The 21,425-nt window shown below is 38.0% G+C and overlaps 1 protein-coding gene across 15 annotated transcripts in view; it reads left to right on the plus strand.

Annotated features, from left to right (window-relative positions):
- Positions 1 to 21,425, plus strand: part of CNTN1 (contactin 1) — a 225,682-nt gene that overhangs the window by 60,703 nt on the left and 143,554 nt on the right. For 12 of the 15 annotated variants that reach the window (XM_085536184.1, XM_085536156.1, XM_085536165.1 and 9 more), the window contains one exon: positions 6,661 to 6,706. The exons of the other annotated variants lie outside the window; for them this stretch is intronic. The gene's annotated coding sequence lies outside the window, so the exon portion shown is untranslated. The remainder of the gene's footprint in view (positions 1 to 6,660; positions 6,707 to 21,425) is intronic. 15 annotated transcript variants of the gene reach the window in all.

Consider the following 21,425-nt stretch of genomic DNA (forward strand, 5'->3'; position numbering starts at 1 on the left):
TCATTTTTAAAGTGATGAAGGTCATCAGTTTACACTCACATTTATTATAAGGGAAAGGGAGATTCAGTATGAGAGCATCTATGTATGATACTTGTGTACATACTGAATAGATTATCAAAATGCCATTTCAGATGTTTTATGAGATCACATGGGCATTTAATGCTGGAAGATTTTCCAAGAAACAGAAGTTTCTAAAATTTCTGGATAAGGCTGTGTGATGTGTTTGGAAGCAGACTTGGATAAACTACTAGTCTTGCTGATGGCTTGTTTGTTTATTAGTTTGTTTGTTTTGATATGAGGTACAAAAATGTGTGTGAGTGTGTGCTAAAGCAATTTCCCATCATCAGAATTAAGAGAAAATGGAGAAGTATAAAAATGTGGTAAGGTCAACTTGCATTACGAATTGCTTAGAGAATGGGAACTAAAGTTAGAAAGCTGATGGAAAATTCAATTAGCATTTCAACCAACCACTTAATTTATAATTTTCCAACACTGTGAGTTTAATTTGCTTGGTTTTGACTGACATCTTTCTAATGTAGCATCTGTGATGTCACACTTATGTCTTTTGCATTTGGGTAGTACCCAAATGGCCACTAAGCTGGATCTCTCTCTGAGCTGGTGCTTTTTGCCATTGTTGTGCTGGTTGTATCTTCTGTTTTATATTACATCTATATGCTTTCTGAAACTGTGAAACTGTGTTCTTTCTTATTGTTTATGTAAGTCAAAGAATACTCATTCTGACTTCCTTTTAGAATTGCCTGGAAACTACAAGAAATTATTATTTTTTTGAAAGATATGAACAAACTTTATTTATTTATTATTTTTTTTTTAAAAAACACAGCTTCTTTCTCACAGTAATTTTTGAGCTTCACTTATTACTTTCTGTCATTTTTCCTTGGGTGCACGTGATAAGTGCAAGATGAATTTTCTAGCTATTATGATGAGAGATTGCAGAGAGAGTTAAACCACATAGTCTTTTTTGCAAGTCTCTGACTTTTTTTTAAGGCCTTATGGAAAAGGCCATACATGTCAGAACATGAAAATAGATTAGATGAAAAAGTACAGGAAGACAGTATGGAAAGGAAGCAAATTATCGCTGACAACTTTGACAAAAGCTACTAGAAAAAAAGTCAAAAGTCTTTCCCATTCTGAGTCGAAATTTAAAGCTGAATACAGTTTTTGCCTTTAGAAGGTCTAACAGTTATTACTAAGGTCAATTTTGTGAGTGTTATAATCTAATGTAGCGCATTTCAGTTGAATCTTGATAGAACCACCAAGTTTGGAAAAGAAGTCCAAGGTCATCCAGTCCAACCTTCCACCTGCCACCAGAATTTATTTCCCCACTAAACCATGTCCCTCAGTACAACATCTAAATGTTTCTTGAACACCTCCAGGGTTGGTGACTCCACCACCTCCCTGGACAGCCCATTCCAGTGCCTGACCACTCTTTCAGAGAAGTTGTTTTCCTGATAATGAACCTGAACTTCCCCTGGCACAAAGTGAGGCCATTCTGTCTAGTCCTATTGCTAGTTATGTGGGAGAAGAGGCTGACCACAACCTCCTTTTGAGTAATTGCTCTCTACATGAACTTCTTCCCTGAGTCTCCTCCAGACAAAACAATCCCAGTTCCCTCAGCTGCTTCTCATAAGGTCTGTGCTCCAGACCCCTCACCAGTTTCACTGACTTTCTCTGAACATGTCTTTCTTGTAGTGAGGGGCCCAAAACCGAAGACTGTACTCAAGCTGCGGCCTCACCAGGGCAGTGTGCAGGGGTAGTACCCAGCTCTGAGTACAGTATAGCTCAAATAGATAACGGCTTTATCAGTCTTTGTGCTTTGGAATATCTCTGGAACATGTGAAAATACGTAACTAATGACAGTAACTATGTAGAAAAATAACGTTTTGTAGCTGAGAATTTACTTTATCAAATAGTGTTACTAAGCTCTTTATATCTGTTGCAGTTTCCATGGGAATAAGTAGAGGCATTGCTTTCCAATTGACTTATGTAGATAACAGATAGATATACAGGTATCTTTCAAAGACAAATAATAAATTATCTTTTATTTTGGTAAAGTTAATCTTTTGTGTGTTTCTTGTGATCTTTTTGGATGATGTACTTCTCATATAGCACCCTCTGCAATGGAGTCATCAAAAGAATATTAAGTATTACAAAAAAGCTTTTTTTTTTTTCATGGAGGTTAATTTATGGTGACAGTGCACATCAAATGGCTTATGCTGAACTGATTGGTCCTACTGATTAGTGAAGACTGAAAGTGGCTTTTTCAAGAGCTAATCATGGCTTAGGCATTACTGAGTTCAGCAGTAATCTGTCTGAGTCGCACTTCTCTCTTACCTCATGCTGTTACTTAGACTGAAGAAGTGAATTTAGATCTGCAAAGAGGATCTAAATTTTTTTGTGTTTTTTCATTAATTTAGATGTATAGAGATTGAAGCAAATTACTTCACTATCTTTCACCAGCCACTAAACAGGCAAAACAGGGTAAAATTGAAAGGAAAAAAAAAAAAAAAAAAAAAAAAAAAAAAAGAATATTAGAAACATTTAGATTGGAAAAAGACTTTCGAGATGATCATCAAGTCCAACCATCAACCTGACCTACTGAGTCCCTTCACACATCTTCTAAATACCTCCAGGGATGTTAAGTGCCTATCTCCGTGTGCAGCCTGATCCAGTGCTTGACAACTTTCTCTATGAATAAATTTCCTGTTACCCAATGTAAACATCCCCTGTCACAACTTTAGATCTCTATCACCTAAGAAAAAAGGCTGTCGCCTTCCTTGCTGCAACTTCCTTCCAGGCAGCTGTAGAAAACAATGAGGTTTTGCCTCAGCCTCCTCTTCTCCAGCCTAAAAAGTCCCACTTCCTTCAGCAGTTCCTCATACATCTTGCTTTGCTCTTCTCTGCATATGCTTGAGTTGAGCAACCCAGTATCCTTCTTGCAGTGAGGGGCCCAAAACTGAAAACGGTACTCAAGGTGTGGGCTCACCACATAATGTGTAAGGGAACAATTATTTCCATAATCCTTCTGGCCACATGATTTCTGATGTGGGCCAGGATGCTGTTGGCCTTCTCGGCCATCTGGACATGCTGTTGGCTCATGTTCAAAGAATCTTCTGTCTGTCTTCATTATGTTATGAACTGAGATAATCTAATCAGGTTTTTGTATTACATGTTGCAGTGTTGTCTGCTTGTTCTTGGACGATGAAAAAAAAAATAAAAATTAGGAAAATAGGTAGAAATGCTGTCACTTTCCTGAATGTTTTGCTGGCTCAATTCAGGTAATAACAGACAAAAAAGACGATTCTGGTGTCATTGCTAAACTATGAAAGAAGAGAGTAATCTGGGGGCTCTGGTAGTCTTCTGTTGAAGACAGCTTGTTTTGTCACCACTAGTGAATAGTTTTGGAACACATCCATCCTTCCTCTGTACCTGTGGTGAGCAGGGAAGAGCAAAGCGGCACAGTGATGTGAGCTGCTGTCAAGGAGCTGGAGTGGGGTATCCTGTGGGACATCCCTGCCAGTGCACACCTGGGTATTTCATAGACATGTTTACTTCTTTATATTTTTTTAATACTTGTCAACAAATTCTAAGGCATAAGAAAGGGAAAAAAATAATGAAGTTTTTGTTCTTGCTTCCCTTTTATTTATGGGCTAAAGACCTACAGAGTTCTTCTACTTTCAGAGTTCTCTGTATCTGCGTTTGGTTTTACTGATGCATTGTTTTTTCTTTTACATTGAAGTCCTATAGAGTAGAACAGAGGAAGAATCATTCCTCCAATATCCTATATTCCGTTCATAAGCATCGAGTTGTTGTCTGTATTCCAAGTCAATGCAGTGAGCTACGTAAACCCCTCTTCTTACCCTGTGCCCAGCTGTCTTTACCAAACTAGCTTAAAAAACATAGTCCTCTGCTAGCCATGTAAACAAGAAAAATTTATATTCAATTCTATATGCAAGGACAAGCACTTAATTGGTAATTTCCCACACTATTCTTGGATATTTCATATTTTCCCTTAATAACTGTACCACTCTAGATATTCTGTTTTGTGAATTACATATTTCTATGGCTTATACATATATATTTTCATTCATCCTCCTACATTTCACACTTGGAAAATGCATTTCTAGTTCCTTAATATCCATAATCTTTCTCTCTCTCTCTCTCTCTCTCTCTCTTTTTTTTTTTTTTTTTTAATGGCTACCTACGAGTTTGACAGGCTTTTTCACAGAACATTGGTAGTTAAAACTTACAGAGAGAGGAGAAATACTCACAAATGGTGAATTAGTAATATGCATAATTTCCTACAAACGGGAAAGAAAGTGTAACATTTATCACCGTTTACTTCTTACCAAGTGTTGCCCTCTTAAAGACGAATTTAATGCCTGTTGATTTCTTTAATGTTCCGTGATTCTGTGAATAATGTTAGCATGTTTCACTGAATGTGGTAGGGAATAGCTTTCAACCTGTTACTATTAAAAATATGTTGTAAACTATGGGAACTCACTTGACATTCTTTAAGTGTATATAATTTTATAAAGCTGTTCAGAACCTTGAGGCTCTTCTTTCAGCACTTCAGTTTATTTTCCACCCCTGATAACAGATTATGGAGCAAACATATAAACTTTCTTGTTAAGTATAAGAAGATTAGAATATATTGCATTATCTTGATGATACAGTACCTAACTTGTTACCTCAGGAATTTCTTATTCAGTGTATATGTGTCGCTTGGAAATCAATTTTCAGAGTTGTTAAGAATTAGGAACATGCAAATATGTATTCAGCAAGGGAGTGAATGGGGACTAAAATCTAGTTACAAAATTTTGTGTATATGTTTATGTAAGATTAGTTTAAATTATTTTTGTCCACAGTCTCTCAAGAATAGTTTACAAGAAGGGGGAAATAAGAGGAATATTCTTTATAGATGGAATCTTCCAATAGAATTGGCAGAAGGATTAAATCACATCATATTGAAGAGTACACTTAGTTTATGTGAGTGAGAGAAGGGATGAGCCTGAAATAATAGTTGTTGTTTTTCTTCTCTCAGCACAGTGGCACATTCATGACATTAAACTTCTAGAGATAACGTGCTATTTAATGAGAATGTTGCCAGGGCCACAGAATTGTTGCACTGGTTTACACAGATGTGCATGTGGGGAAAGAACTGGAACTGCACTACTTAATGAAGCCTTGAGAGACATTATTACATTTCCAAATTTGTAAAGAGCCCTAAAACCACTGAAGACAGATCTGATTTTATTTTGCAGTAAATCAGAGCACAGTAGAAACAGAGTACTGACAGCACTTTGACTAAGCTACCTACAAAGTAGCATAGGCTTCAGACAAATACTGCTTTGAAGCCTGAGTGCTTGGTTCATTTATCATCAGTTGAATTAGCAATTAGGCCCTGTATATCTAAAAAATTCCTTACCTCACATTTTCCTTCCTAAATCACTGCCCATTTGGCTATTAGCTTAGAAAGCCTTAATGTAATGTGTATACACTACAGGAAGTACAAGCATGGGAGTGAGCACTAAATGTGTTAGTTTACATAGCCAACTTCTGAAGTGAGTACTCTGAATGATATAATGCACTTGGATTATACTAGATTTTGGAAACATTTGCAAAATTGCATTTAGAGTTAGTGTTGTGTAGTTACTATCTTGGATCCACTGATCCAAACATATTGTGGTTCTTACACCCAAGCTGCTAAAAGAAGAAAAGCAGATTTGGAAGTAGGTAGAAGGTATCTGCAGCTGTAAATCAGCGCTTTGGAAAGAAGAAATCAAAGTAGAAATTGAGTAAAGATTTGTGAATCATTTTGGATGGATATGGCAAAATATACTGGTTGGAGACAAGAATAGGGAGGGATCAGATGAAATACTGAAAAGGGAAGAATTGAAATGTTTCAGAAATGAGTAATTGTGTAACTGAGAATGTATCTGATCAGACACAGCAGTGTAATTTACGGCAGGAGATAACTTCAGGATCTAGTTCATGTGTTAAGGAATTTATGACTAAAATCTTAAATATGCATTTACATTTACTTTCAGAGATGATCTCCTATAGGTTGTCTATCAAGCAATTAGCAAGAGACAAATGCACACAGGATCCTTCTGGACAAGCAGGGCAAGGGGAAATGGTTTTAAGTTGAAAGAGGGAAGATTTAGGTTGGATGTCGGGGGGAATTTCTTTACTAGGAGAGTGGTGAGGTCCTGGAACAGGCTGCCCAGGGATGTTGTGGATGCCCCCATTCCTGGAGGTGTTCAAGGCCAGGTTGGATGGGGCCCTGGGCAACCTGATCTAGTAAATGTGGAAGTTCAGTGGCCCTGCCCGGCAGGGGGTTGGAGCTTCACAATCCTTGAAGACCATTCCAACCTGAGTCATTCTGTGATCCTGTGTATGATTATGTGTGATTCTGCTTTTGAAGTTTAATGTTACTAGGATTTTATCAACATGTCTTAGGTCTGTGCAGGACAGTGGCTAACTGGAAACCCACATGTTTATGAATTGCAAGAAACATCTGGGAAAAGCTGATTGTAAGATCATGTAATGGCAGCATGAATAATAAATTTAAGCATCATCTGTAATTTAAATATTGAGTGTTCAGCAACTAGACTGAACTCTGTCTTTATTCAATCCTAGATACTGCCTCTGGATCTGCTCTGAAACGGAGTCCACTTTGTTAGAGGTTGGTGACTTTCAGTTCTCTAAGTTATTACTGCATTTAAGTAAGGAAGTAAAAATTAGGAGCTTCTTATTAACGAAAACAGTAATCTCAGAATAGTGAAGTAGGTCATAAGGATGCGGTTAATTCAGAAAGCAGTGTTTCTGACATCAACATGATAAATTATTGTCAGCTGCATTGATACATAGTATTTTGTTATTAGATATACATTCAAAGTTTTTTTGATTCAAAGACTTGTCTGGTTAGAATTGATATTTACTATGTATATTTTCATAAAGGAGGTTGGAGTAATCTGTACTTCTGAAACTGGACCCTCTATAAAAGCCACACCAGATGAACTTGTTTGTGTAACACAGAGGCATAGGATCTGATCTGTACTTATTGACTATTCAGAAATGACATATTAGGCTTTACAAAATATGTTTTAAAATGTCAGATGGTGCCTGCTGATCAGGTTTGAGAAGGGTAAAGCTCTTCCTGACATCTCTGTATGTACATATTTTTTGCTGGGAAGAAGCCAAGAGCTCAGTGATGACTGTATTCAATATATAAGATAATTAACCTTGGGCTGCCCTAAAAATCATATTACTCAGCAGTAGGCAACATTACGTGTCTCTTACTCCTAGCTAGTCTTTTAAGATGGGCAACTGAAATAATAGTTGCAACTGAGCAGAGCACAGTTGCTTCTAATTCATCTTGTCTGCAAGTAGAAGCTTGATTTTCATTAGGGGTAGGCAATTAGTTTTTTTGCTCCTTTAGGTCACTTAAAGATTGTATTAAGTTGATGTAATATTCCTAAGACTACCAAGTAGGTATATAAGCAAGAGACATTTTTTTACAGATTTCAAGCACAAACTGAAAACTCTTTTGAAGTGAAATTCACTTTCATGTAGGATGGGACCAGAGGAATTCATGGTTCCTAATGGCCACAATCACTTCCCCTGGTTACATAGCACTTACATTTGAACTTTGGCATCTTTTACCTTCTATAACATCATTAATTTTCTGCTGCTGTACAAGGGGAGAACCAGCTCAGAACTGTGCAGTATCAAATCCAAAAGATACTTATCTCTAACTGTAATCCTCTGGGGAGTCGGAAACCTTGGTGTCCTTGATATACTGACAGACATTTTTGTTGGACATCTGTATTGTACTGAAACCAGAGGATACACACAAATGACACTGATTGTTCTTATGCATTGCTTTTGTGTGTGTGTGAAATGCCACCCTGCATTTCTGTTTCACATACTGCTTCAGTTAATTTTGGTATAATGACAAATTCACATAGATCCCACGTAACAAGAAGACTGCTATAGTAGTTCTGCCCTCTGTGCTTACAAATGTAGCTTATTCTACCTCTGTTTCCATGAGATGGGGGTTTGTGACACAAATCTTCCACTCACTGAGCCCATTTTCTATCTGAGATGAGGTCTGTTAAATTTCACTCATGCACCTTCTCTGTTTGAGAAGGGTTTTGCTACCTTTGTTGAAATGTTGCTTGTATTCAGTTGTTCCATGTATGTGTTATACTTGCCTTACTAATGACCCCATAAATTGGCATGGTGCATGCTGTTATTCTCCTATTAAAACACAATTGTACCCCTGCTTATTGTTCTGTACGAATGAGCTTGTGATCCCAGGAGCAGCTGGATACACCTGATGCTTTTTGTCTTCATTCAAAATGGCCACCATTTCCTGCTGTTTCTAATTTATAACTGCCATCAGCAGAGATGAATAATGCTTTTATTCGTTGGATGAAAAAAGAGCAACATGAAGGATGAAAGCCTTATGTAGGAGGGGGAGGTGGGAATGAAGGATCCTGCACCTTACTGCCACTGCAGAGAGCATTACCTGTGCTTTTGCAGGCACAGGTCACCAGCCTGCTGGTCCCTCAGTTTGTGACTCAGGCCAGGGCCAGTGCAGCAGGCTAGCAGACCAGGTGCAGTTCTGTGGTGTGCAAGTCCCAGCCACTACTTTCCCCCAGGGAAGAAAGCTGACAGTAATCCACTGGTCTCCTGCAGGACTTTTGCCAGGCTTGCAGAGGGAGCAGGCCATGCGGTAAGCTTGCAGCTCAGATGGCCATCTCCTGATAGTGCCTGTCATATAGCACGACAGAGAGGTTGCAGGAGAGCAGTGTAGCCATAATGCGCCATCGTGGCAGCCTGCACATTGCACTTGTGCGCTGATGGGATGAGACAGGACCTGCCAGGGGTTTGTGCAGGGCTCAGGCTGGGGAGGGGTGTGGTGCCATGCTAAGCTGCCTGCTGGGCACTTTGGCTGTGGGCTGACGGGAAGATGTGGCTCTGTGATGTGACCAGGCAGGATGGCCCTCATCTGTTCAAAGGGAAAGCTGGGCAGCAACTCTGTTGTTCAGTGAGTATTGAGCAGGAGCAATGAGGCCATGCTGTGTGTTGTTAATTACTGCATCAGCTGTAGAATCTCACTCAACAAAGCTTTTTGAAGGATGTTATAAGATAATGGAATATCCAAACATTCAAAGGCAATACTTTCCATATAACCATATTTCTGCGATGCAGTATGATCACTTTTAATAAGCAGCGCAATGCCCAGGAAGTACGGAAGAGTTGGATCTGTGTGCGGATGTAATTGTTTCTTCACACTAAATTCTTATTGACAGTCTTTCAGAATTCAATTTGAATATGTTTGAGTAAGTAGAAGCAGTTCAAATCAACATTTTCTTGGGAAGGCCCACACAAGATACATTCTACATTAATTTCTATAACTGTGCAGCTGCCTTTTATATAGTAGATATTATTTTCAAATTACTGAAGTATGGGAAGAGCTATGCTCTTGAAAAGGCATAAACAAAGCACAATGGCCAGTCTGTTTTCCACATAGTAGATTGTTGTTAAAGAGTTTGTGCCAGCCAGTACAGAGAGTGCAATCGTGTCTTACTGCTCTCAAGAGAGATGAATTACACAACTGCCTCAGCTCCTGCTGCTCCACATTCTTACCCATGAATTGCATTGTTGGAATGGCCTACAACTCCTTATTGAGCAGCCCCTAAAAGAGAATACTTTTCTAGTTCAACTGACAAAATGCATGGGTTGATCTGAATGTTATGCCTCCTATATTTTTCCATGGAAACCATAACAAATACAAACACATGATAACACTTTTTGGTAGAGCAAATTCTTAGCAACAAAATGCTGTTTTTCAACATAGTCACCACCATTAGCTATGCATTTATGCTAGTGATGAACAAGAGCCTGCATGTGGTGCTCATAAAAATAATTAAACAAATAAATAATCTTCCCCAGTAGAGTTGACCCACTGTTTCACAGCTGCTATGATAGTGTCATTACTGAAACATACCACCCTCCAGCTCGTTACGTTAATGTCCACAATTTGTTCTCCAGAAATGTTTAGCAAGCATTGATGAATGCTGATGGATGCAGGTTTTTTGCACATGGAGGAATGCAATTACATACCTTTGCTTTATTTGTACTTCCATGTCAGACTCACTTTTGTCCCTCTGCAGCTTGTCTGTCATATGGTAACAAAATATAATGGAATATTGGTGGGAAGCTTCAACCTATGGTATGTCATACCACCAACATCTGCCTCTGATGTTGTGGGCCAACATAATAAAATAGTCACCATTACTTTCAGAGCAGCCCTCGTATAAATGTATAGTTCTGTCATTTTCATGAAAAATCTTCACCTATGAACTGCTTTGGATATGTATCAGCTTTCCCAACAGAGTAGTTAATTCTGCTTTATTTATTTATTTTTTTTCTAATTAACAGGTTTTTTTTAACAACTCTTTCTCAAAGTAACACTATGCATAACAATGTCTGTTGAAACTGTTGTGAATTTGTAGTGACTGTGCCACCTGTTGACACGTAATATATCTTGCCCTTTTTCTACTGGATAGAGTTGTTATCAAAGCAGCAGTAAGTACAGAGGGTCGAGCACATGCATTTCTGTGCAGAAGGGTCACAAAAGCCAGTACCTTGGAGGAAACAAAATACCAGGAGTGACAGCATGCATTTGCAAGTTCCGGAAATAAACTGTAGCCCTTCACTTGTAGAACAGAATTGTATGTCTTAGTAACTGGTTAAAAATTTGATCTGAACATGCATTATAAATGATTCATTGTCCCCAATCAATGCACTATAATAACTATTCTTATGTGTGCTTGCTAATCCTCAATCATAATAATGTAAGCATCAATGATCCTTTCTGTTTCTCTTTATGTACACTTGTGTACACACATATAGTGACACACATACATAAGCAAGGACCATTTTTATCTTCCTGGTCTCTTCTGGGTAGTATCTGCTTTAGTTACTCTAGTGGATGTAGTTCTGTGATGCTTATATGTGATTTATTTTCATCTATCTGGAATAAGCTTCAGAGATTCTCAGTAATGTCTTGTAAAGCATTTGGCTAACGTGCTGTAAGTGCTGGCTACCATCCCAACCTTTGGAAGTTTCTCAGAACTATTAACATTTCCCTTTAAGTAAAGAGCATCACAGATATCATGAAAACAGTGGCAAAACAACATTAAGATTTCAGTGGTGACTATGCAAATTAGATTAGGAATCACTGTGCTGCTGCTGCAGTAGCTCAGAAAAATCTAATATTCATTTGAAAAATAGCATTATGAGTTTGCTTCTGGATGCCATCAGGAGAGAGGCCATCTGCTGTTTGCTCTGTGCCATTCTCATGGTGAGAGGAACTGTGTTGGCAGCTGATGGGAAAAGAGGCAAGTCTGTTTAGGCAGCAGTCAGGTTGCACTGTTAGTTAATGGATGAGAAAGGTGGTTCGTTCATCTATAGGTGAGACTTGCGTTAGCTGGATCTTCTAATGTTCTTAATAGGCTGAGTCCAGTATCAACAGAAACTGTAACTGAAGGGTGTTTCTAGAGAGCTGAAGACAGCTCATCTGTTTAGTGGTAAAGTACCCCTGCTTATCCAAAGTGTTGTTAGTGTTGGTCTTTTCATGCAGAGGTATGAGAGGCAGTGACATGCAGGGGTCACTTGCTTTTACTAGGGACAACTTCATTTTGAAAATTAAATTTATTTGTAGAACTGTCACAAATAGATAGACACAAAATATCAAGTAGTGCAAGATAATTTATATTTGTTTATTGAGGTTCCATGCAAACTGACCTAGATGATACAAGTGTTTCTTTTCTCTTTTTCCTTTTGTGGTTTTTACATCATTAATTTCCTTTCCATAGTCCACCACCTTTCTTAGCTAGTTTTCTATTCTCTTTCTACTCCCTTCTTCTGGAATAATTAGTTTCACCAGAATATGGTGGTCATTAACCTCATGCTAGAGACAGGATTTTAGCCAGGATCTTTCTTGTCTTTCTAGCTAGCAGCTGTTCTCTTTTTTTCTTAGACTTGCTTCAGAAGACAGAAAAGCTGGAATCATAGAATTGCTTTGGTTGGAAGGCTCCTTAAACATGATCTAGTTCCAACCCCCCTGCTTTGGGCAGAAGGTAGAAGCTCTTTCACCACATCTGCTTCTTACGGTTTTTACGGGTTCCTACCAGTCTCCTAGCAAAAACTGCCCAGTGTAAGTAACCCTACAATCATCAAGCAAACTCCTCGTAAAATGAATGGAGTGATGACAGGCCCACTCTTTACTCCATATCTCTACCAGGTCACCATATGAAAAAGAGGAAACAGAAACAGATTGCTATAAGCAATATTGCATCACAGAAATGTTCTACCTTCTGTTTTGTGACAGAACTTAAGTGTCATGACATTAAGAATGAAAATACTCTTCTAAATGAAAATATTCTTCTGTAGCCGCAATTTGTGTTTGAGTCGATAAAGGATTTAATCCTAAATTTCAAATGAAATAGAGAATATAGACTGGAAAACTAGTGTATGTTTCATTTTATTTTGGTTAAGGAGATTCAGCTTTATTGGTCATTTAAATATACTGTGAAGTTTAAACTTACATGAAAGCTGTGGCCTGTAGTTGAAGACTGCCTGTTGCTTAGAGTGTTGAGCTGTGCTCCCATTTTGTGGCTGTGCCCGTGTGTTATATATATGTGCTGTGTACTTTTGCCTGCAGCACAGTTTACCTTCTGTGCTCATTATATTCCTTTTATAAATTTCCTTAGTGAATTTCAGTCAAGAAGTATTGACTGAAACACTTCTTGTGTAGAGAAGTCCTCAAAGAGTAGAAGATATGCTACTGAGATTTCAGGCTTACTATTAAACAACAATATATCAGGTTTAAGAGCACTACGTTGACTTAGGTGCTTTGATGTGTTATTAGGAGAATGTGTTACTGAGCTGCATCAGCTTGCTCTGAATTACTTTGGTACTGATAACAATGTCTCACAAAAATTGTTTAGAGAATTATATTTAAGGTGTGAGAAGCAACCTGCATATTTCTAAGCCAATTTCCCCTTCTGCTTTAAAGAACAATAGAAGAATACACTTTTTAAAGTGATATTTTTGTAGACTGGGAGTGTAAAATTGTTGCTGGTTCTATGAGCATTGTCTTTATCACAACCTCTGTTTTGACAGGAGACTTTAATTTAGCTTTGTATGTGCATTTCATGAAACGAATTTGCATGTAATAGCCAAACAGCGTCTGGGAAATTGTGACAGGAGCAATCACACAGTGAGTGACTTTACAAGTAAAACAAGAAGCTCATTGCCAGCAGTATTGCTCCACTCTGAATGATGCCTTTCAGAATGGGGCTGGCCCAGGGAACATGGAGATTCCCCTTGAGAGGTGCAAGGGAGGAGGATTGTTGCAGAAAGGTTTTCTCTGACTGGAAGCCAAGTGAAGCAGACATGGAGAGCTGCCTGTCCACAGTGCTCAGGCCAGAACCTGGACTGGTTATTCCTCAGGGGATTTAACTAAAAAATGAGTAATCAATCAAGTCAGTATAGGATGATAATCTTTAAGCAACTCTGGATTTTAAGCAAGAGCACTCAGAGACTTGCGACTCAAATCCAAAGCAATCCGCCCTTGGGGAATGCATGAAAGAGACAGCATCTTTACATTAGGGAGCTAAGACAGGAATCTTGTTTGGTGTTCTGTTTCTCGATTCAAACTAAAGCTTGTTTATGTTCCTGACAAAATTTAAGAAAGTAGTGAAACCCACAAAGAGACTCATTACAAGAGTAATGAATAACACAAGCATTGTAACTGGCTTGTGATCTATTGGCCTTCTCTGGTCTGTCTGTTGTGTCCAGATGTAGCTGTGATAGTAACAGCACACAGTTTTTATTCAAACTGCTGAGTCCCACAGGCATGCGAGCACCAGAAGTTCACAAAAGGATCAGAAATATCTAATCACTCATTTAGATTGGTTTCTATTTAGACAAAATGCTTAGAATTGAAATTTATATGCATCAGTACAATTAAAATGCTTTCTTCTGGGAGTTTTATTTAATACTTTGTATAGTTATATATGCAAAAATGCTTTATATAAAATCTATCATGTGAAAATTATATATAAATTTCAAAATGTACATTCTAAAAAAGCCAACATCTTCAATATTTTTTTAATTATTTTAAGCCAGGTATTTGTGTTACATACATCACTAAATGTAATGAGCTGCTAAAATTTTCATAGAGCTTGTGTTGCCTGCACCATTAATGTTACTTAGCTTTAATTTGTTATGATATTTTAACTTGGTTCCTAAGGAAATAAGGATTATGCAATCACTGTCTTCTAGTCCCCTGTGTTGGGTTGAACTGCTCATCTAGGTTCTGCAGCACAGGGAGGAAGCATGTGAGTCTTGAAGATAATTAAGTTCTTACAAGTTTCATGATATCTGTAGTTCAGCAAAGAGAAAAAAAATCCAAATCAGTGTCCTACGGAGCGGAAAGCTGTTATATATTCTCCTTGGCAGCAATCAATATATACATACCTTCAGGCTAAGCACAGCAGGTGCTATCTTCTGCCCAGAAGAGATGTCAGAAAGTATATTTGATGGAGAGGGAGGCTGAAATAATTTTGGTTAAGGAATGTGAGAGATGTAGGAAATTGTGTTTCATTACACCTGTTGGTTCCAGAAAAAACTGTTGTTTTTTTTTTTTTCATTTCACCATTCATTTTCAAGTAATGTAATTATTGAATTTACCAAGTAAAAGATGCCTCTGAGAAGAGAACAAGTGGGATATTAAGAGTTTTTGTACAGCATGCTCAATACAGCTGACTGTGTTTTCCTTCAGATTTTATCTTTAGACTTACTAGCAGTGAGCCATTTTTTCCTTTTTTTCCCCCTCTGACAATAGACTGACTTGCAGCTTCAGAAAACTCTTCTGTTGGTCTGTGACTAATTTCATTAGACGTTTTGCATTAGTGCTCAGTGAAATATACTCCATAAGGCCATTAAAAAAACCCAACAGATTTCATTATGGAGTCACAATGTATTTAAACACTCAACTATTGCTATTGTTCCAAGAGCTAGTTATTTATGTTTGGATTTCCATTAATATCAATATATTTACTGTATCATGACAGAAGGATTTGGTGCAGTAAATAATTTTTAAAACCAAACAAAGCAAAACATTAATTCAGAAACCTCGCTTTTATAAAACCTTGAGTGGCCTCGTGCATCAGCTAGATTGAACTAAGAACAGCAGTTAAATAACCAACTGGAAATCCACAATATGATTAATAGAAGTGTATATGTGTATAAAGCTTCACTTACCCTTTCAAATTATACTTAAAAATAAGTTACATCGCAGTAGATTTTTAAAATAAGTAACTTAAAATTAATAAAAGTTTGAGACATATTTTACTTATTTATGAAAATCATCACCGGAGTGTAGCATATCTAAAGAGGTTAATAAAACTCTAGAGAACATTCAGTGATTATTCCCTGAGAGAAGATAAAAACAGTGTTTACTTGTGTTCCAGGGCATAAGCTTGAAAAAGACTGAAGGCAGAGGTGTTCATTAAGAACATCCAAACAGTTTTCTGTTCAGACTCCAATGTGCTGCTGTTGAATTGGAGATTGGAGTAGATGAAGCTAAGCTCTTGATGCCTGCAGGTCAAGTGCCATCACCCCTAAATCCTGATATTGAGTTCTGTGTGCACTCAAACAGCCTTTATTTCCTTTCCTTTTATAATGCATCTCATTACACACAGCACAGCTTCTTAGAATTCTCAGAATTCATTTGAAAGAGAACTGATGCAGACTGAGAGTAGAGAGGATAAGGAAGAATGAATAGAGGCGAGAGGAGGTCTCATCCAGATCTCCTCTCAAAGCAGGACTTAACTGGAACATGGCATGTAATATCCTTATAGTCACATAATACTGAAAATACTGTGTTTGATCTAATTGCTGCTATACTTGTCTTTTGTAACATCCATTTTTTCCTCATTTCTTGCTTTCCTGATCTGTTCCTTTATAGATTTTATTGCATGAGACAACCTGTGTGATGCCATGGCACGTTAGAGAGGTCTGGTGTGTCCATGCCTCTAGTTCACATGCCAGAAAGACTGAAGGGTATTCAGCTGTATGCATCTCTACTCCTTCTAGTCCTAAAGCTTGCTGAGTGTCTGCCCAGTCTTGCCCTGCATGACATAGAGTTAAACCTTATAATCTAGACTGTCAGCCTATTTTTCGCTAGGAAACGTTTGCTCAAGCTTGGATGCATGTAGAAGTGCATGTAATTAATTAAATATTCTTCAGTGGTGCTGTGGATTGTTGGTTTTTTTTGTTTGTTTTTGTTTTTTGCTTATTCTTAGCTTTGGTTTCTGAAACCTTTATGAGTAACCTGCCAGAGTCTGGTAATCCATTTAAGTTCCATCAGCAGTACAGAGTCTTTTCAGTAACTCAAATATAATTTATTTTAGTATAGTTAATCACATTTGCAGTCATCTTTTCTGGTACTGAGTTGTGTTTAATACAATGGAAACTTCCACCTTTTCTGAGTTTCTCAGGTCCTCAGTATGATATTATTTTGTTGTCACTGTCTTGCATGCTCCTTTGGATAAACAGCAGGCAGGAGAAGATGGAATTATTTGATTAATATTGAAGTTTAAAAACATTTATGTATGTATCTGCTTAACCCATAGGTATTCCCTGATAATAATCTGAGCATGATGGTATACTTCAAGATTGATTAAAATGTATTGTGTATAAATGTACATTGGGAAGAGAGAAAGGAAATGGGTGGCTCTATGAATAGTGTGTATACAGGAGTAGAATGTTCACTGGCAGTGTGGGGAGGGGAGAAACTCTGTGAACAGTGAAAATCATCCTCTCGTTTCATTCCTCACCATGTTGAATATATTTAGAAGGAGAAATCTCTAAGTCGCATGGTGCAAGTGACAGATAAATATTGTAGGCAGAGTTTACATTTCCAAATGTCTGATGATGAATGTACTGGACTCAGTATATGTAAAATGAAATGCTTTAAATATCTATAAAGATTTTAAAAATGGTCTGAAATAGCAAAAATAATACAGAAAAGTAAAAAGAGAACAGGATTAGATGTAGAATAAAAAATGAATAAATGATTCATATTCTCAGAAACTGCAGAAGATCAAATTTATTTGAGTTGTTCAGAATTCATTCTGCTGCCAGTTTAAGAAATTTAAAGAAACTCCTCATTGAATACCACTGTTTTCATAACTAATAGAAGAAAATAGAGGGAGATACATGCTTCCGCCAAGCTTTATCTGCATTTGAGCCTGAATACCCTAATTGTTCTAGTTCAGTGTAGGTTTTAAATTTCAGTGAGCTGGAAAGAGTCTTTGGGCAAAACAGAACATGTTTCCATACGAGATTCTGAAGACACTGCTTGTTTTAAGAAGATAGGTAGATAGCTTTTGAGAGTCTAGACAAGAAGTGACTGGTTCCAACCCATAGGATAAACAACTTTTCACCATTTAGGTGAGATGAAGGGAACTGGAGCTGGATGCAGGCAGAATCCCTTCCAAAAGCAGCAAGCATTTTGTCCATAACTACTTTGGTGAGCTCCTACACACTCCAATTACAAACATCATGCAGATGAACATTCAAATGTGCTCATGCATTCCTTTCTTTTCTTCTGCAAATTACAGCTGAGCACCAGGACACCTAGCCTGTGTTTTTGAACCAAAAAAATAAAATGAAATCTGTCCAGATTCTATAATCTTTCTGGAAGGTATTCTGCCTCCATTCCAGCTTCAGTCCCTTTCATCTTAGCAAAGATAAAATAAAGAAGAAAATGCATTTCAAATTCAGATGCAGAAGACCAGGTTCATGGTACAGGATCAGGTCAAACACTTCAATCTTGGCCATCCATAGCAGATACAGATCTTTAGGCCATCTATGTTTGTTATATATAGGTTTTAAAAGTACTTGATTTTGCAATAGTTTTTTCCCCCCCCCCCAAATTAGTTCCTATATGAGCTTTCACTTTTGCTTCGTAGTCTCCCATAAAAAAAATAGACCCATAGAGAATGTTTGATAATGGTACAAGGCAAAGTTCTGGCAGGATTTCATGGATTACTCTTATAATACTTTTACTTGATTTTCCCACTATACGCTTAACAAAGCCAAGATTATCTTAACTTAGGCATGTCAGTCCTGTTGAAATCCAGGCCATTATTTTTCTGATCAAAAATAACACTTTTGAGTGCTTTCCTGGATTAGGGCCCAGCTGATTGTTACCTCTTTCAAATTAGTGTTTTAAAGCTTCCTTGATCATCATAATTAAGGGAATTATACCAATAATTATTAATGAATAGCATTACTCTGTAAATTCTCCTGCGAATCTAACTGCATACAGCAATTAGAGCCTTGTTCCAGTATTTCAAAAATATACTTCAGCAGTTTTAATGCAATTTATTTACATTCTCACCCATTGATAATAAATTTCTTTTATTACTTTTCCTGGTAAAGATAAGTTCTTTTTGACTTGAAAGTAAAATGTTTTTATGACACCGAGTTAGGATTCTTACAAACTGTCTGTGTTGAGAAAAAGAAGAAAACCTGAGTTGAATTTTGAAGTTACCCTTTAATAACATAAGATGTCTTCCTATCCAACTTGAGGAAGAAAATTAGCAGAGATTGGGAAGTCAGGGAGCAAAATAAGGACATTTGATCTAGATCTTTGTATGAATAGGGAGTAGAACATAAAAATAAGATTGAATGGAAGTAATTAAACCAAGCCCTGGTAATTTGCACTTTTCTGTAACCATTTATACAACTTCTAGAGGTGAGTGGTGAAAAAAAAATAAAAGGGCACTAAGCCCTTGATGCTTCCTGGTGGCATCCACATCTTTGTGTCTTACATCCCTTTGGTGCTGAATGTGCTTGGGAAGAGCTTCAAATGGGGTGATGCAGGTGTCCTCCACTGGTGGCATTATCAAATGCTGAAGCAGTCCAGGATTGGGGTCATTCTTCTTGATTGCAACTGCATATGTATAATGAAATGTCATTAAATAGTCTTTTAAATAATTTGAATATACTGAATAGTAGGAGAACTAAAGTGAAGCTTCTGGACAGGAGCACCCAGGACAGCTCCTCTTTTCTGCTCATCCAGTTGAGTATTAACATGAAGCTGGAGTCCTTTCTCCTGTCAGCAGTTTCCAGCAAAACTCAGTCTTGGGTGTCTTCTGTGTCCATGCTTGCCATCAGTCTGATGACAAGCACCGGTGCAGGACTGATTAGTCATCATGGGAAGAAACATGATTTCATGGCTGAAGTGAAGCTGTGAAAGATATGGAGAACATGACTGAAGTTGTGTGAAGTACATGGCATATGTTGTTGCACAGTTCATAGTCTGAAGTGGGCAGTAGATAGAGAACCACAGAAACTGGTGATTCTACAGGATTTTTTGGTTTTATTTTTTGCATAAGAATGGTAGGAGTTGTAATTTTTACAGGAAAAATCAAGAAATTAACTTGTTTTTGTTGAAGGGCAGAGGCTACCACAGAGCAATGTATGAGCTATTTATATTGACGTATGTCTAGGGAGGTTTTTCAGATATTCTTTCACAATTGATAGTATAGGTACTTTTCAGCCACCTTGTAGGAACATTCTGTGGTAAGCAAAAGATGGACTGAGAAGTCAGAGGCTTTTTTCATAATGTCTGTGTAATGTAGATGATGAGTTTATGTTTGTTTGGAAAACTGAGGTAATAGAACTTTATCTAACAGCATACTCAAAAGGCCCAGAAAGGATTTATAAGATAGGCTTCATTAGGACACAAATCAATACACTGAAGCAGGTATCACACTGAATAGGAAAAACTGCAGGTGAAATACATTAAAGGAAAATGAGTAAGATAAAAGGCTTTGAAAAGCCTTCTCTTTATGTTCTTGTGGAGCTAGCTCTTTCAGCTTTGCTTGTAATTGTAGCAAATTGCCTACAGTCACCCCAGTTGTCCTGGCTTTTGTAACCACAGAGTGCTGGCTGTAGATCTGATCCTTAATGTATGTGCCCCACCTCTTCAGGGGTTTCCTGTTTACCCCATAGCTCTTGGGTCCCAGTGTCCTGCCCTTCTCCTATCAGCTAATTCACTCTACCCTGACTAATTGCCTCTGGTTGGGGAAACCCTGAGGGGAAAGAGTTACCTGAAAATGTGGGGCACCATGTGAGCTCTCTCAGCTTGGGAGGCAAAGCCATAGGATGAATTCAGTCTTTTTCTCTCTCTGAAGATTTTTGGCCCCAGACTCCAGTACCTAGGCAGCACAGAAAGACAACCCAGATCCTTCCTGTTCTGCTGTACAATATACATTATACATGCTATTTTACTGAAAACGTGCCAATTAAAATGGCATACTGTCTTCCAGAATACACATGCATCAGTAAAGAACTAGAAGTGGAGGCAGAGGATATGCTGAAACCTTAATCATAAGAGAGTTTCTTTTTGGATGACTGTGCTGTCCTTCCTGCAGCATGTCCCTTACATGAATTTTTGTGGGAACAGACTGATTACTGCCCATAATGCACTACAGCATTTACTAATGATGTAAACTCAGCCTCGTCTGCCTAGCTTTGGGTAGGCATGAGCTATTAGAAGGTATTTTTATGTGTCCCCCAGTAGCCACATTCTGCTCTATGTCTGAGGAGGCTAGCTCTCCCTTTTCATTTATCAGAGTATGCTCTCCTTTGCCTATCTCTTCTGCCCAGTTTATCTACATAATCTTTTTTTTTTTTTTTTTTCTTCTTTCTTTTCCACGTTCTTCACCAAGTTCAATTCCATCTGCACCTTGGCTTTCCTGACTCTATCCCTGCATATCTGGACAGCATCTTTACATTCTTCCCAGGTCATTCATTCTCACTTTCACTACTTACACTTCTTCTCTCTTTTCCCTCAGCCTGAACAGCAGGTCCTTGCTCCGCCACGCTGGTTTCCTGCTTCATCTACCTGTTTTCTTATTCTGAGGGATGGAGAGCTCTTGTGCTCACAGAAAGGCATCCTTAAAGAGCTGCCAGCTCTGTTCCATTACTTTGTCCCTAACTACAGTTTCCCAGGGCATGTCATCCAGCAATTCCTTTAACAGCCTGAAGTTTACTCTCCTGAACTTCAGGGACTTGATTCCAGTCTTTGCTAGGCATGCATTCCTTGAGATCATGAACTTAGCTAGGATATTTCTCCATCAAAACTATTTTAAAGCCCAGATGATGAGCCCTACCAGTATGTTCTTCATAAGGTGCAGCAGGCTGAGGGCTCCTGCTAGAACCTTGTTCTTCATACTTAGATCTGCTGTCCTGTATCTTGTTGTAAACAGATTTGCTATCACACTTCCCCCTTCAAACCTAGTTTA

Source organism: Coturnix japonica, chromosome 1 (genome assembly GCF_054131305.1).
Source record: "Coturnix japonica strain WE chromosome 1, WE-NBRP24, whole genome shotgun sequence".
NCBI classification, from domain to species: Eukaryota; Metazoa; Chordata; class Aves; order Galliformes; family Phasianidae; genus Coturnix; species Coturnix japonica.